Source organism: Equus przewalskii, chromosome 20, assembly GCF_037783145.1.
Source record: "Equus przewalskii isolate Varuska chromosome 20, EquPr2, whole genome shotgun sequence".
Lineage (NCBI taxonomy): Eukaryota > Metazoa > Chordata > Mammalia > Perissodactyla > Equidae > Equus > Equus przewalskii.
This window is the reverse complement of record NC_091850.1, coordinates 56064109-56079076: the sequence shown is the minus strand read 5'-3', so window position 1 is coordinate 56079076 and position 14968 is coordinate 56064109. Positions and strand designations below refer to the sequence as shown.

At 49.9% G+C, this 14968-nt stretch overlaps 1 long non-coding RNA gene across 2 annotated transcripts; it reads right to left on the bottom strand.

Moving 5' to 3' along the window:
* Window positions 1–3133: 3133 nt before the first annotated feature.
* Window positions 3134–8531, bottom strand: LOC139077980 (uncharacterized). 2 transcript variants are annotated; one of them, XR_011530653.1, is made up of 5 exons: window positions 8087–8531; window positions 7731–7984; window positions 7470–7628; window positions 7133–7276; window positions 3134–3514 (listed from the first exon to the last, which is right to left on the bottom strand). It is a non-coding gene; the product is annotated as an uncharacterized lncRNA (long non-coding RNA). The 2 variants fall into 2 exon arrangements; XR_011530654.1 differs by having other exon boundaries at window positions 7133–7272.
* Between the last annotated feature and the right edge of the window lie 6437 nt (window positions 8532–14968).

Here is a 14968-nt window from a genome sequence, read left to right as displayed (position 1 = left end):
CCTTTTATCGACTCTCTGTTTATTCCTGGTTTTTTGATGAGCCCATCTTCTGAGCAGAGGGTGAGCACACCAGGAGCTCCCCAGCCCTCCAGGCTCAAGTCCGTATGAATAAATTATATCTTCCTTTAATAACATCCTTATTTGTCTGTTGCACAAACTCCTTCCCAATTCTTGCCAAACGCCCTGAGATAGTTACCCACGCCACATGGGGCCCCACGCCTAGTAATTCTTCCTTTTACTTAGTGTGATTTTGACTCCTATAATCTTTTACCATAAAAGGGAGGTCTCTCGTTTGACCAAAAGGAAGTGAAGCATATGCAGGGCAGATTCGACTGAGAATTTCAACTCTCCCAGAGTCCCATTGTAGTCTTGGAATCCTCACTGCTGGGACTAAGAAATGCAAACCATTCCGCAACCTGCTTCTTATTTTTTTCCTTCTTGAGTCTCTCCTTCGCAGGTTCTGACTCACCTGCATGGTTGCCTCCTAAGTTATTAACGTAGCTTTTTGCTTAAACTGACTCACATTGATGCCTTTTATATAATAGACATGACTTCTGATCAACAGTTCACACTCCATGCCTCTTATTTTAGTTTTCCCTTACTGCACCGGCTCAGAGCACAGTCTCGAGAATAATGAGGGCATGTATCTGACTTCAAAGGCAACGCATCTAGGATTTGCTCACTCCATCAGATGTTTGCTCTGTTCTGATGTAAACGTGTATGTTTGTACGTTAATGAAATTGAATGTGGGTCTGTTACATTTGATCAAGCTAGTACCATGGTCATAGGCTATGGAAATACACTGAGGTTACCTGGTGGCCCAGCAGATGCTCCATTTTGTAAATGTCCCATGGCTGTTTGGAAATAATTTCTATGCTCCGTTAGGAAATTTACTTTTTATGTATCTATTAGGTCAAGCTTGTCAGTTGTGTATTCAAATCCTCCTTTTTTGTATACTTTATTATTGGTCAATTTGTAAAGTTGTGTTAATGGTTCCCCTAATTATCATGGATCTGCCCATTTCTCCTTGTATTTATCACAGTTTTTGCAGTATATATTTTGAAAGCTCCTTTCTTCAGGGAATGAAAATTCATGACATACATTCTTCAAGGATTGTTCCTTTTATTACCATAAAATATCTATCTTTCCCATTTATGTTTTTATCTTAATTTTCACTTTATCTGATGTTAATTATGGCCTCTCTACTTTGCCTGTTTGCTTTTGCCTCATGTATGTTTTTCCATCCCCTTATTTACGTTTTTATTTTGTCATTTAGTTTCCTGTAAAATCCATGTAAGTACATTTCATTTTTAAACTAAATCTAGGAGATACTTTTAGTAGAAGACAGTCCAGAAAACCCTTATCTTTGACCATGTTCTTCCATTTTCCTTCAGGTCTACCTTGTGGAGCAGCTGTAGTGGCGTGTGCCTTCCGTGGTCGTTTTTCTACGTTGACTTGAAGAGCCGGTGCGTTTAGAGGGCTTAGACGCTGCTCTCCCCAGCCTGCCGGCCTGTCCCGGTTCTCCTGGCTGTGCAGCACCGTCATCCCGCCTGGGCCCATCGCCTCCTCACAAGAAAGCCCGTGAACTGAATCAGCCGGGAGTATGAGGTCTGGGACTGGCGGGTCCTTGAGTTGCCTTCTCACCCCAGGGCATGGAAGGCTCCGGCTCTGTGAAGCCAGTGGGAGGTGATTTCTACGGCTGTGAAGTCACTCCTAAGAATGCCGGCCTCCAGCTTCCTAGAAATCCAGCGGACACTTCTGGGGAGTCAGGGGCTGTTGCCCAAGCAAACAACTTGACGTGTCCTTGAAATATGCAGCCGAGAACCAGTGGGTGGGAGAGTTGGGCAGGACTGGTGTTCTAACAAATCACAGTGTTAATTAATAATCTCCTGACTCTTTTTTAAAGCCTGTTTTCCACTATGTTGCCTGGAACCTGAATAAACTTTTTTGAGTCTGCAGCTGGAGGAGGTTTGAACGGCATCCTTTCTGCAGAGCCTCAAGGTCTTGCACGAGCAAATAATTTCCTGACATTAGAGAAATGTTGTGTGTGTTTTGAGCTTGAGTTCTCAACATTTCGATAACGACGGGAAGCTATTTTATTGCTGTGGAGGCACTGTAAGTAGGAGCCCGGAGGAACGCTCAGAACATATCACATTCTATTAATTGTCCATATTATCTTTGATACTGGAACCTGCTCAGGCACACCAAATGGGTTAACGACTCCACTGTAAATAAATGGGAAGTGTTTAAGGCAGTATTAATTGAAATGCATTCATGCAATTACAAATCCCTGTGTCAGGCCGAGGGCCGCTAAATGCCCAGTCTTCCTGAAATGGCTTGTGAGCAGCTGCAAGGATGTCTGAGCCCTTTCCTCACTCGTTTCCGACACATCTTCCCACAGGAGCAGCTGTTGGTGGTGGTGCCAAGGCTGTTCATCCACGCGCCCGACAGGTTCTGGATGCCGGCACACAGCTTGGGGTGAGGTGTCAAGTTCGGTCCCACATGTGGGGAGAGGCATCGCAGCTCCCACGTGGGCAGGACGTGGGTCTCTGCCCTCCAGTTCCATTCCCTTGGTGTTCACATTTTCTGAAGCTGCGACCTGAAACCGTTGCCAGCTTCCCTGCATGAGCCCCCACTGCACCAGCCCCAACACGTCGTGGGAGCAGCATCTGGAGAGGTGGACGGGAAGAAAGGGCGTGTTGGGGAACTGATGATAGTTTACAATTGTAGACTATGCTACATGAGCACACACGTGTGCGTGCGTACACAAATGAGCCTCATCACAGCCCTGGGAAGTGAGCGGGCTGAGTGGTCACCCCCAGGGACAGGTGGGAAACTGGCCGGCCAGTTCAAGATCAGTTCAAGACTCAGCTGATGAGTGGCTGGGCTGGGACCAGGAGCCTTGTCCCTGGAGCCCAGGAGAGTGCATCTGTGCTCCCTCTAGGACGAGATCCTTCCTTAGGGTCTGCCCCACGATAACCCCAGTACACAATCAGCTGAGGGGGGCCAGCGTGGTGAGACACTCAGAAGTGAAGGTCCCTTGAGGCCTCCTGCTTCCTTTCGATGAATGCGCAGGGTCCTTGGGAAACCCCACTGGGCTTGGAAGTCAGACAACACTCAAAGGACACCCATCGCTAGGCGCACATTTATCCTTTAGAAAGTAAATGAGACCCAAGTAATGCATATGGGTGGCATGTTCTGTTGGCGAGTTGTTCCAATCTTGTCCTTTTCAGGACTGTCCTTCACCTTGAGGCGAGGGAAGGACCCGGCAGCAGCTGGCCTTCTGGAACAGCATCCGCGAGCACCCCACACTCTCTCTGTCAAGCTTCAGCCTGACAATCTGTCTTCTGGAGGCTCAGCCAACCACGCTGCCCGGCCTTCCCGGAGAGGCCATCTGTGCAGGTCATCGCATGCGGGGGACGACACGCCACAGAGCCCTGTGTCTCCGTCACAGGGCCGGCGGCAGAAGGACACGCTGACCACAGTCGGAGCACATCCGGGGCTGGCCGTCCACCTTGGAGGGAACAAAGGAAAGTTTGTTTGATTTTCAGGGGAAAGAAATTCCACCGGGAAAAAATAGGGACTTATGTAGTCGACAATATCAGTTCTAAAAATGCAATTTCCGGATTAATAACAAAGACAGCGCTCTAGCTCGCCAGCTCCTTCAGGACCTGCGCTTTTGACCCACAGAACATATTGTGCCCCGCGGCTGCCGGCTGAATCATGGCTTAACAGTCCTCCCCTTTCTAATGCGAGATGTCTATTAAAACGAGTCGCAGCTTGTACCGGGCCCCCCGTGGAAATGAGAAACGCACCTCACAGGCTGGCCACTGGTTAAATATTAAAGCTTGTAACTTTCATATTTGTGTGTCTATATATTGCATCATGGTAGAGAAAATTTCACAAAAGGATTGTTTCTTATATGAAACCTCCAGTATCCAGGCAATTTTGACTTATTTTGTCCTACTTAGGCAGACACAATTTTTACATCAAGGACACATCTAGACACAGAACAATGTTTATCGATCACACACATACACTTATACACATTGCATACATCTGTGTGTATCTGTAACACACAGATACACATACACACATACATTTATACCCACTCTCTAAGGCATTTATTAATATGCTAAATATTGTGGATTTCAGAATCTAGTTCACCATTTGTGTCTTATCAGTGTCTACTTTTGAGAAAAGTGGAAAGAAAGAACAAGTGGGCTTGCATTTAAAACAGAGACTCATCAATTCCCTGTCTGTGTTTCTGGGCACGAAGCTAAATGTCTTCTTTAGGAAGTAATCAAACTCCAAAGGGAAACAAACAATAATCAATAGAGTAGTGAAGGTGAAAGAACCCGACACGGGCACACTGCTTCATGGGTGGGCAGAAAAGGAGGAAAGTACTATAATTTTAGGGTTAGAAATTAGACACACCAGGCAAGATGAGATTTAAGAAAGTAGGGGCCAGGCCTTCAGAAGGACAGAAGCTTAAGTGGGAGGAGTGTCAGAATCTAAAAAAGCGAGGTTAATATTTTAAAATTGCTAATAATTGCGGCAGTGTTGAGTGGATAAAAACTGAGTCCCTATTTTTCAAAAAGGACAAAATACATAAAAGTCTTCATCGTGATCACTATCAGTTATTTTAATGAACAAGGTAGTTATTTGGATATATGATCCATAGCTCTTCCTGGTTCTCGGCCAGGTATAACTCACGGATTAATAAATAGCATTTCCTTGAAAACTCATATATTGTGAATTAAAGAATCTCTTTAGGGGAAAAGTCAAGCGGATTCTGAGTTTTATGGTGAACTGAAGCAAATCTTCCACGGTGCTGCACCCCAGGAGGGTCATCGTGCCCAGGCTCCTGTCACCACTGACCCGATGCTCCCAGTGGGGTGGATGCACATCTGGGCAGAGCCACCTCGTCAGTGTCTGGCACAGACTCTGCATCTGCCTTTAAGTGAGTGTCCAACAGCTGCCAGGGCAAAAGAGAGGAGGTGGTTATGCAGGCGGTCTAGGTCACTTCCTGTACCGTGTTTGGGATCTTTTCATCTCTGCCAGTTTAAGTGTTTGCATCAATTTTCTTTACAGGAATGTTATCCCAGGTCCTAGATCTATCCTGTTGTCATAGATCGTGCTTTCTAAACTTCAAATGGAGGAAGTGCAGCTCCACAATGGGTATTTCTCCCGTCCTGGTCAATGGTTGTGGGTCATGGTCACAGGTGATGATCATGGGCAACGGTCATGGGAGGTCATGGACAACAGTCATAGACAATAGTTGGTGATGGTCAGGGGAGAAGGTCATAGTGACAGTCATGGGTGAAAGTCATGGCTGTCAGTCATGAGTAATGATCATGGGCAATGATCATAGGTGGTCACCATGGATGATAGCCATGGGCGATGGTCATAGGCAACGGTTGTTGGTGATGGTTATGAGAGAAGGTCATAGTGACAGTCACAGGTGATGCTGACCGGCTATGGTCCTGGGCAATGGCTGTGAGGACAATGGTTGTGAGGCTGAAGGTTAGAGAGAATTGCCAAGGGCAATGACTGTGGGTGATGACGGTCAGTGAGGGTCAAAGACGATGTCCATGATACTCACGGCCAAAGGTCATGAAGACACCTTCAGGGAAAAGTGCACTCTTTTTGGGGAACAAAGAGGGCAGTTGTCTGGATCTTGAATGGCTCTTTGGTCCCACGCAGGAGTCAATCAGTTGTACAAACATCTCAGGCTAAATTGTGAGGGAGCGTGTATGAAGCCAACGGGCTTGAAGAGAACTGTGTGCAGTACAGAGGCATGAATGAGCACGTTAGCACAGAAAAACAAAGGGTGGTTCAAGAATCAAGGAGTTAAATCCAGAAAAAAATTTGGATGCAGATTTGAAAGTTTGCTGCATTTCTTTTGCGGTTTCTGTGGTGAAATTCAGGGAGACAGACCTGGAGGTGCATTCTGGTGAGAAGTTCAGGGAAATGCAAAGTACAGTCACCACCGTGAGTGAAACAGAATAAACACCTGAGTCTAAGCATGAAGGTGAGAATGACGCTTAGGAAATGACTAAGGAAAACATGGCGGGCTCTCCTCCAATGGAAGAGGATGGAAGAGAGGGTGGTGAGTAAGAACTGGAAGTGGCGGGCTGGACTCTGCTTTTCCACCCCCGGCAGCTTTGTTGTAGGAAAGGCACACATCCACAACACTAGTCTCATCTTCCCAGCTCTCCAGGAATGATGAACAGAAGGTGGGCGCCCTTGAACATGTTTGTCTCCACATGTGAGTCTTCATCTCGTGTTTTCTTTGTAAATATGAAATATGGCGATTATTTTCAGGTCTCCTAAGTCACGTACTGAATGAGAACACAGGGGAACCACTCCCCCTCAGGTCCCCACCTGTAGAAACCTTCAGAGCATTACAACTGGCCACCTGTCCTTTAGGAACAGCATCATGCAAATTGTATATTTTAATAGCTTGAGATATTCTGGTGAAGGGTTGATTCAGAGGATCAAATAAAAGTGTGTCCTCTGTGGTTTCCAGACTTATTTCGTCTGGATTTTCCTCTCTGAATTCCAGACCCCATAAACTTTTAACTTAAAGTAAGGACTTTGTGAGCTACCCCTGCACAAACGTTTTCTCCGTTTCCTGTGGCTTGTCGTTTCACAGTCTTGCACAACAGCAGAACAGATGAGTAGGTTTTGCTGAAACTTTGCAAACAAATTCACCATTGTGCTGAGGTAATTATGGAAAATTCCATCTCAAGTACAGGCTGTGGAAAAGGAGGTGTGCGCCAAGAAGGTAGGTGATGGCTCCCGACCACGTGCCTCCGATGCGTGGTGCGCTAATGTGTGGGCTAATTTCACAGCCGGCGTGTTTTCTGCTGACCTGGAACTGAAGGGGAGGGAGTAAGCAGAACGTGGGCAAAGAACTTCAAAAGGCTTTTGACAAAGTGATGTGCATGAATTGATAGATGAAATCTGCTGGACTGGAAACTCGACACGTTCTGTAAGATTGTGAGTCTAAAAAGTTCAGTTCGGAAGAGCAGAAATAAAATTTAACAGATAGATAGCAGCACAGGCATTTCTTCCAAACAATATTTCTAAATTATATATAATTGATGCAGGTGATTAATTTACTCACTTGAGATAGTGTCGGGATGGGTTCCAGGCTGCAGTGTTGATGGTAACGCGGATGGATCTTTTTCCATCTCTGCATTTCACACGTGAGTCTTGATCTGGTGTCATACCGGCTGGGTGCAGGGAACGACCTAGCAGCACTGGCTGTCTTTGTTTTTTAAGTAGAAAAAGGGAGCAAACTGAGTTTGATGGTGGATGACTGGGGTCACAGCACCCTTGGGAGATGGGGACCAGGCTGGGTGACAGGAAGCCTACAGCAGCTCTGGCGGTGCTGCCCTCTTGTGCCACTTCTCTCGTCCAATGTCCTGGATGGCAGGCCCCCTCCCGTCCCGCCCTCGCACCTGGAGTGGAGTCTGAGCCCAGCCCTGGTGGGCATGGAGTGAGGCTCCCCTCTCCTCAGCTTCCCCGAGGCCAGCTGGTCCTGCCAATACCACACTCCTGGGAGGCTCTGCCACACAGAGGGTTGGCCACCAGTCATCGGCAGCAACACCTCTGAAATCCTGTCGGGAGGAGAAGATCCACTCTCAGCAGATAATCACCCAATTAGTTAACTAACTCCACGGAGCGCACCCTGTTTTGCTCTGAGAACACGGAACGCTCACCTGGGGAGTCCAGTCTCACTTTCCCCGGGTGGCGTAACTTCAGGTGGAACCTGAAGGGCGAATAGGGTTGATCCAGGACCGACGGATGAGCATGGCACAGGACGTGGGATGAAGGTTAGAGAGAACGTGGCGGCTGATCCCAGCCTGTGGTCTGAAACCCTCACAGAGGCAACGTGGGTGCTGGAGTCAGTGGTCCTGGCCTCACAACTGTCTCCCTGAAGACAGTGTGGGGATAAGGCAACAGGTGGGGCGGGCTGTTCAGGGAGAAGGGAGAGGAGGAGGAGAAATGAAACTCAGTGGAGTTATTTTTTGAAGAGAAAACACAAAATTTAGGAAAAAACATTGTAAACACTTACCAAGTATTACGGAGGGGTTTGGAGAGGGCAGTTGGGATTTGGGGAGAGAGAGGCCTGAAGTGGCCCCTGAGAAGGTCAACAAATGTAAAAGGACGTGCTGGAAGGGGGGGGGGTGCATTCAGTTATTTCCCACAAGGCGTAGGCATTGGTGGGAACGATAAGGAGACACCTGTAGCTGAGCAGAGACTAGGTGCTGTGGGTCCGTCAGGTGCAAAGGACCTGAGGCTGGCTGGTGTGAGTGGAATGCCAGGAAGTAGCTCAAAGAATTATGCTGAGGGCTTGGAAGTGAGCTTGGGAATCAGGCAGGAAGGGAGTTGTGGGCAGGTGGAGCAGGCAGGGCCAGGACCTCAGTCACAGGACCAGTGCATCCCATGCACAGTGCTGCCACTCATCCTGGCCATGGGTGCAGCTGGGCACCAGAGCCCTGAAGTCTCTGCACGGCCCTGCTTGTTTCCACGGCTGCTGCAGCTGCAGCCTCTCGGCTTCTCTGTGACATCAGCTCCCAGCACAGAGCCCGGGGCCTGGGTGCCAGCTGGGGGAGACCGAGACCAGACCAGGGGCTGCTCTGTAAGGACAGCTGGAAAGTGAGCCTGCCCTTTCTGCTTCTCCCGAGGGAGCGGGGATCTGTGCCCCTCAAGCCTCAGAAGGTGGGGAGTTGTCCAAACATAATTCGGGGGTTCACAGGCTGGTTGGCCAAAAGCGGTGACAAATTCAGACACAGAGTGGTCAGAAGGAAATCGATGAAGAGCATTGAACCTGTGACAATCAATTGGAACGACAGCGAAGAATGTGCTGTTGTGCTTTTCAAGGCAGAGTGAAGGAAAGCAAATATCAGTAAAGTGGCTGATTCTACGGAAGGACGAAACAATGACATCCTACACCCTAAAGAGGTGAGAAGCGCATAACAGAATCCCATCGCGAACACTGGCTTTACTGTGGCAACCTCGCCGAGCGACGGAAGCCAGGGAGGGTGGAGGCAGCAGCCACGGAAGAGCTGCCTGGTGACCAGACAGGAGCCCCAGTACCTTGGTCTCCTCGTGGCAACGCGCGCATTGTGCAGGCTTCTCCCTCGCGCTACTCTCTGGTCTGCATCGTCCATGTCCACCAGCGCAGCCCGTCCCTGCACAGGTGCCCCCTGGTCCTCTCATCTCTCTGTGCGACCATGAGGACCCAGGCCCCTCTGAGAGGGTGAGCAGGGAGTGGCCGGGAGCACGAGGCTCAGGCAGCCTCACGCGTCCCTCAACTGCCCCGAGCCGGCTACACTGCTGACGTCCTAGGGACGGTGAAGAAAGCCACGTGTTTCGTGGTCACATATCAGTGGTTTCGGACTTCCCAGATGACGGATTCGGAGGTGACTCTCCCCTGAAGATCAGTGCTATGAAAAGAGCTGCCGGATGCCCAGAGGCCTGTGGAGGAGGAGCTCGGACACAGAGGAGAGAGGAGTGACCTCTCATAGGAACGCACCCTGGGATGGTCCACACAAGCAGCAAGCATTGGGCGCCTCAGTCAGAGGCAGTGCTGTCTCAGGGGAGGGGCGTCTCCAAACCAGGCCGCGGGCATGCTCTCAGTCCACGGCTATCGAGCCTCTGCATCTGTTAGCTCCTGCTGCGTGTCAGCCATCCCCAACTCAGTGGTTTACAACGACAACCCTTCATTCAGTGCACGGTTCCGTGGGGCTGTGGTTTGACTCCGGCTGGGCTGGGCGGTTCTTCTGCTCTTGGCTGAACTCACTCCAGGGAGCTGCAGGTTGGCCGGGGGCCGGTCCTGGGGCTTGGCTGGAACAACTCGTCTCTGCTCGAAGCTACTTCTCATCCTCCAGCTGGCTCTCTGGGACCCGCTCACAGGGCAGTGAAGCACAGGGCCCCTTTGCTGCATTCTGCTGCCCAAAGCAGGTCACAGGGCCACTTGCATTGAAGGGTGGGGACAGAATCCACCTTTGAGTGGGAGAAGCTGTGGAGTCACCTGGCCAAGAGTGTGGACACAGATCGGAGGGAGACTATTGGCCATTTTTGCAATTATTCTAACACACCTTCCACTGGGAAGCAGTGTTTTCCTTTCCAAGGAGGACTCCAGCACAACTTAAAATGGGTCAGAGGCTGGATGTGCAACCAGCTTGTGGAAGGCGGCCCAGGGGGGTGAGGATGCGGGTGCCCGGCTGTAGCCTCAGACAACTGTGCACTGTCTGGTGCTCTGGACCCTCCGGGGCTCCTTCTGCTCCGTGGATGCCTGCCTGAGGGAGGGGTGGAGGGAGGACCCCGCCAGAAGTGGACACGCCTCCCCCCACCCCTCACATAATCCTGCAGGTATGTGGGAACCTCAGGAAAGTCCCACTGGCTGAGGACTCACGTGTTAAGGAGAGAGGGGACACAACAGAGACACATTGAGGCAAAATTCAGGTGCAGCAAAATGCCCCCATTTGGGGCTACAATCCGATGAGTTTGACAAATGTGTACACCTTAACCACCACAATCAAGACAGGGAAGCTGCCCATCACCCAAAAGGTGTCCCGTGCCTCTTTCCAGCTGCCACCGCCCTGCCCCGGGCCACCACGCCTGTGTTCCGCACCACCCGTGGGAGCTGTGGAACTCTGTTTTGAAAAATGCTATTGACTTTTTCTTTTTCACATTTTCTTTGATACAGCCTTTCCCCATTTAGTCCAAGGCGTCTGTTATTGCTGCAAAGATCTTTAAGGCAATAATGCAAAGAAAAAGTCCATTTTCAGCTTTTTACTCCCCAAATATTAATAATATTTTGGTGTCCACAGCAAGACAAGCATCTCAAAAACCAGAGATCATCATGAATATTTACCATGACGGGAGAGGACTTGGCGACCGCCAGATGTGGCCCCCACAGAGCAGGAGCACAGACAGACGGACTCCAGGCCCAAAGTAGACCTCAGCCCTAGTGAAGAGAGGATGGAGGCCAGGAGGCAAGGACAGAGTGGGCACTGCTGACAGATGCCCCTACCTCCTGGCCTCTGCAGTCTGTGTGAGCGTGTGTGTGCGCACGTGTGTGAGTGTGTGTATGCACAGGTGCGTGCATGCTTGTGCACTCATGTGTGTGAGTGTGTGCATGTGCGTACATGTGTAAATGTGTGTATGCACAAGTGTGCATGCATGTGCATTCATGCGTGCCTTGTGTGTATATACACACATGTGCATGCGTATATGTGAGTTGTGCATGCATGCATGTGTGTGCATGCATGTATTTGTGCACATGCGTGCATTCGTGTGTGTATGAGTATGTGTGAGTGTGTGTGCACATGTGGTGTGTTTCTGTAGGGACGTGTGTGGGGAGGAGCACCAAGGGCGTGGAAGTCTTGGGGAAGCCACTGAAACAGCACCCTGGTTCCCAGGGGCCCTACGGGGCTCTCTGGATAAGAGGCAAGGCCCTGCTGGGAGGAACGAAGGACTCCAGGGGTGTGGGCTGGGGGTGTGAGTGGCTTGGGGTGCTGCAGAGGCGACCAGATGAGAGTGTGAGCCCGTCATGTGGGCTCTGCTGAATGAGGGGCTCACTCTCCTCACACTGGAGCTTCGACCTAACCCCCCTCACTCCTCGGGCAGCAAAGGGCATTTTGTCCACAGCCCAGTGCTGGGGAGCCCGCTTCTTCCTGCGCTGACGAACCACTTCTCAACAGCACAGCCCTGCTCAGAGAAAATTCTGGTGGATAACAGCAAACATGTTTGTCTTGAATCAGGTTTTTAAACAAATGAAACAATGTCACATAGGAGGAGAGCCTGATGAAGACAGACTCTGATTTCCTAGCTTCCCTGATCAAGATCACAGCAGGAGGGACTGGCCCCGTGGCTGAGTGGTTGAGTTCTTGCACTCTGCTTTGGCGGCCCAGGGTTTCGCCGGTTCCGATCCTGGGTGTGGACCCAGACGGACCTACAACAAGAATATACATCTATACTGGGGGCTTTGGGGAGAAGGAGGAGGAGGAGTGGAAGACAGAGAAGGAGGAGGAGGAAGAGGAGGAGGAGGAGGAGGAGGAGGAGGAGGAGGGGGAGGAGGGGAGGGGAGGGGGAGGGGGAGGGGGGGGGGAGGAGGAGGGGAGGGGGAGGAGGAGAAGCAAAGGTTGACAACAGAGGTTCGCTCAGGTGCCAATCTTTAAAAAGAGAAAACAGATCACAAAGGAGATGATCCATGTGCATCCGAGTGTCCTGTCACAGCTGGACGACAGCCCGGAGCGTGGATCTGGCCATTTTATGCACATAAACACGGGCAGACACTCATAGACGCTGTCAGCAAGACCAGTTTCCTCACGTTTTCCTAGAAGTTCATCACCAAACACACACGCTGACTCTTGTAACATCTCCAAAGCACGAGAGCCGAAAGTGCGGTTGGTGAGGCGAGGGGGACAGAGGGCCGCCCATGCTGCTCCTGCCAAGCTCGGTCTCGGCTCTGCCCAGCCCAGGACTCCTGCAACCACCGTGGGGTCACGGCGTCTGCCAAGATGAGGGGAGCAGATGTCACATGGCTGCCCCGGGCTCCCTCGCATCCCGCCCTGCCTTCCCACGATGCCTTACTTAGGACGTGGATATTGGAGCTGGTGTAGTGGAGACACCATTGGTGACAAACTCTTCTGTGTGACTAAAGGAAGGCGACATCTCAAAGAGCTCAAATCATCTGGAAGGATGGATTTTCCATCTTCACAATTTAAGCCCGAAAAATAATGACAAAACAGAAAGAAAAATCAGATAAAATTTGGGTAATTTACGAAAGCAAAAAAATCGGTACAAAGACAAAATTATCTTCAATATTATATGACTCAATCAAATTGTCCACCCGCATGAAGTCACTTACTGTGGCCAAAATTCCCTGAAATGTACATCAGCAGTGTCCTCCACGTTCATCCATGCTGTTGCATATGGTGGGACGTCCTTATTTTTTAAGGCAGAATAATATTCCATTATGTGTATGTGCCACATGCTCTTTGTCCATTCACTTGTCGACGGACATGTGGGTTGTTTCCACATCTTGGCTGCTGTGAATAATGAGCATGGAGGTGCAGGTTTCTCCTTGAGATCCTGATTTAAGCCACTCAGAGAAGCAACACTGCATGCTTGTATTTATAAGGTATCTAAAATAGTCAAACTCGGAAACAGTGAGCAGAATTGTGGTTGCCAGGGGAGGGGAGGATGGGGAATCTGTTCAGCGGGCACAAAGTTTCAGTTACACAAGATAAGTAAGTTCCAGACATCTGCCTACAACATTGTGTCTACAGTTAGCAATACTGCGTTGTGCACTTACATACTCATTAGGAAGGTAGATGTCTGTTAAATGTTCCCACCACCATAATACATACATGTTTGCATCGGTTGCTGTTGTGACACGCTTCAAGTTGGCTCCAACTCCTGGCAACCGTATGAATGAGCGATGTCCACAACGCCCTGTCCTCAACAGCCCCACTCAGCTCCTGCAGACTCAGGCCTACGGCTTCCCTGGTGGAGTCACTCTAGCTCCTATCCGCTCTTCCTCTTTCCCTGCTGCCTTCTACTTTCCCCAGCGTTATCATGTCTTCCAGGCAATCTTGCCTTCTCATGACGTGCCCAAAGTAGGGCAGCCTTGGTTTTATTATTTTTGCCTCCAGCCATAGTTCAGGCTTAATTTGCTCTAGGACCCACTTGTTCATCTTTCCGGCAGCCCAGCGTATCTGTAGTGCTCTCCTCCTACACAACATTTCAAATGAAGCCATCGTTCCTTGTCAGCCTCCTTCACTGTCCGGCTTTCTCACTGTACGCAGTAACTGGGAATACGAGCGTGTGGATCCTGTCGGCCTTGATCTCTAACGGCACTTCCTTACGCTTGATCACCTTTCCTAATTCTTTCGCTGCTGTCCTTCCGAGGCGCAGTCTTCTCTCGATTTCTTGGCGGCAGCCTGCGTTTACACTGATGACTGAGCACAGCCAGAGGACCTACAACTAGAATTTACAGCCATGCCCTGGGCGGGGGGCGGTGGGTTTAGGGGAAGAAGAAGAAGGAAAGACAGAAGATTGACAACAGATGTTAGCTCAGGTGCCAATCTTTAAAAAAATAAGTAAACAAATAGGTGACTGAACCAAGGCAAACAAAGTCTTTAACAATTTCCATGTCTTCACTGTCTACGTTAAAGCTGTGTAGTTCTTGTATAGTCACGATTTTTCTCCTCTTGATGTTCAAATGTGGTCCTGCCTTTGCACTTTCTTCTTCCGCTTTTGTCAGAAGTGGTTTCCAGTCATTGCTGCTTTCTGCCAATAAGACGGCGTCAGCTGCAAATCTTAGATTGCTGATATTTCTTCCACCAATATTCACTCCTTCGTCTGGGGTCGAGCCCAGCTTTTGGTATGACACAGGCTGCATACAGATTAAACAGAGAGGGAGATGACATGCACACTGTCTGACACCTTGGCCTAAAGGAAAGCATCCCGTCTCTCCACATTCTGTCCTGGCGTGGCTTCTTGCCCACAGCACAGCTCACACGTCAGGACAGTCAAGTGCCGAGCACGCCCATTCCTCTCAGAGCAGCCCACGGCTTTTCATGATCCATGCGGTCAAAGGCTTTGCTATCATCTATAAACACAGACTAACCTGGAATTCTCGGGAGTGCTCCGATAGCCAGCAGATAGTCACGGTTGGATCTCGTGTGCCTCTCCCTTTTCGAAATCCAGCTTGGACATCAGGCATTTCTTGCTCCGCACGAGGTAGGAGGCTTTGCTGCAGCACCATGAGCATCACTTACTTGTGCGGGAAATCAGAGCGATGGTCCTGGAGGTGCTGCCCTCCTGGGCGTCTCCCTTCTTGGGGACTGGGATGCACATCGAGTGTTTCCGGTCCGTAGGCCATTGTTTCGTTTCCCACATTTGTTGACGTATTCTTGTTAGGATGTTGACAGATGCAGGC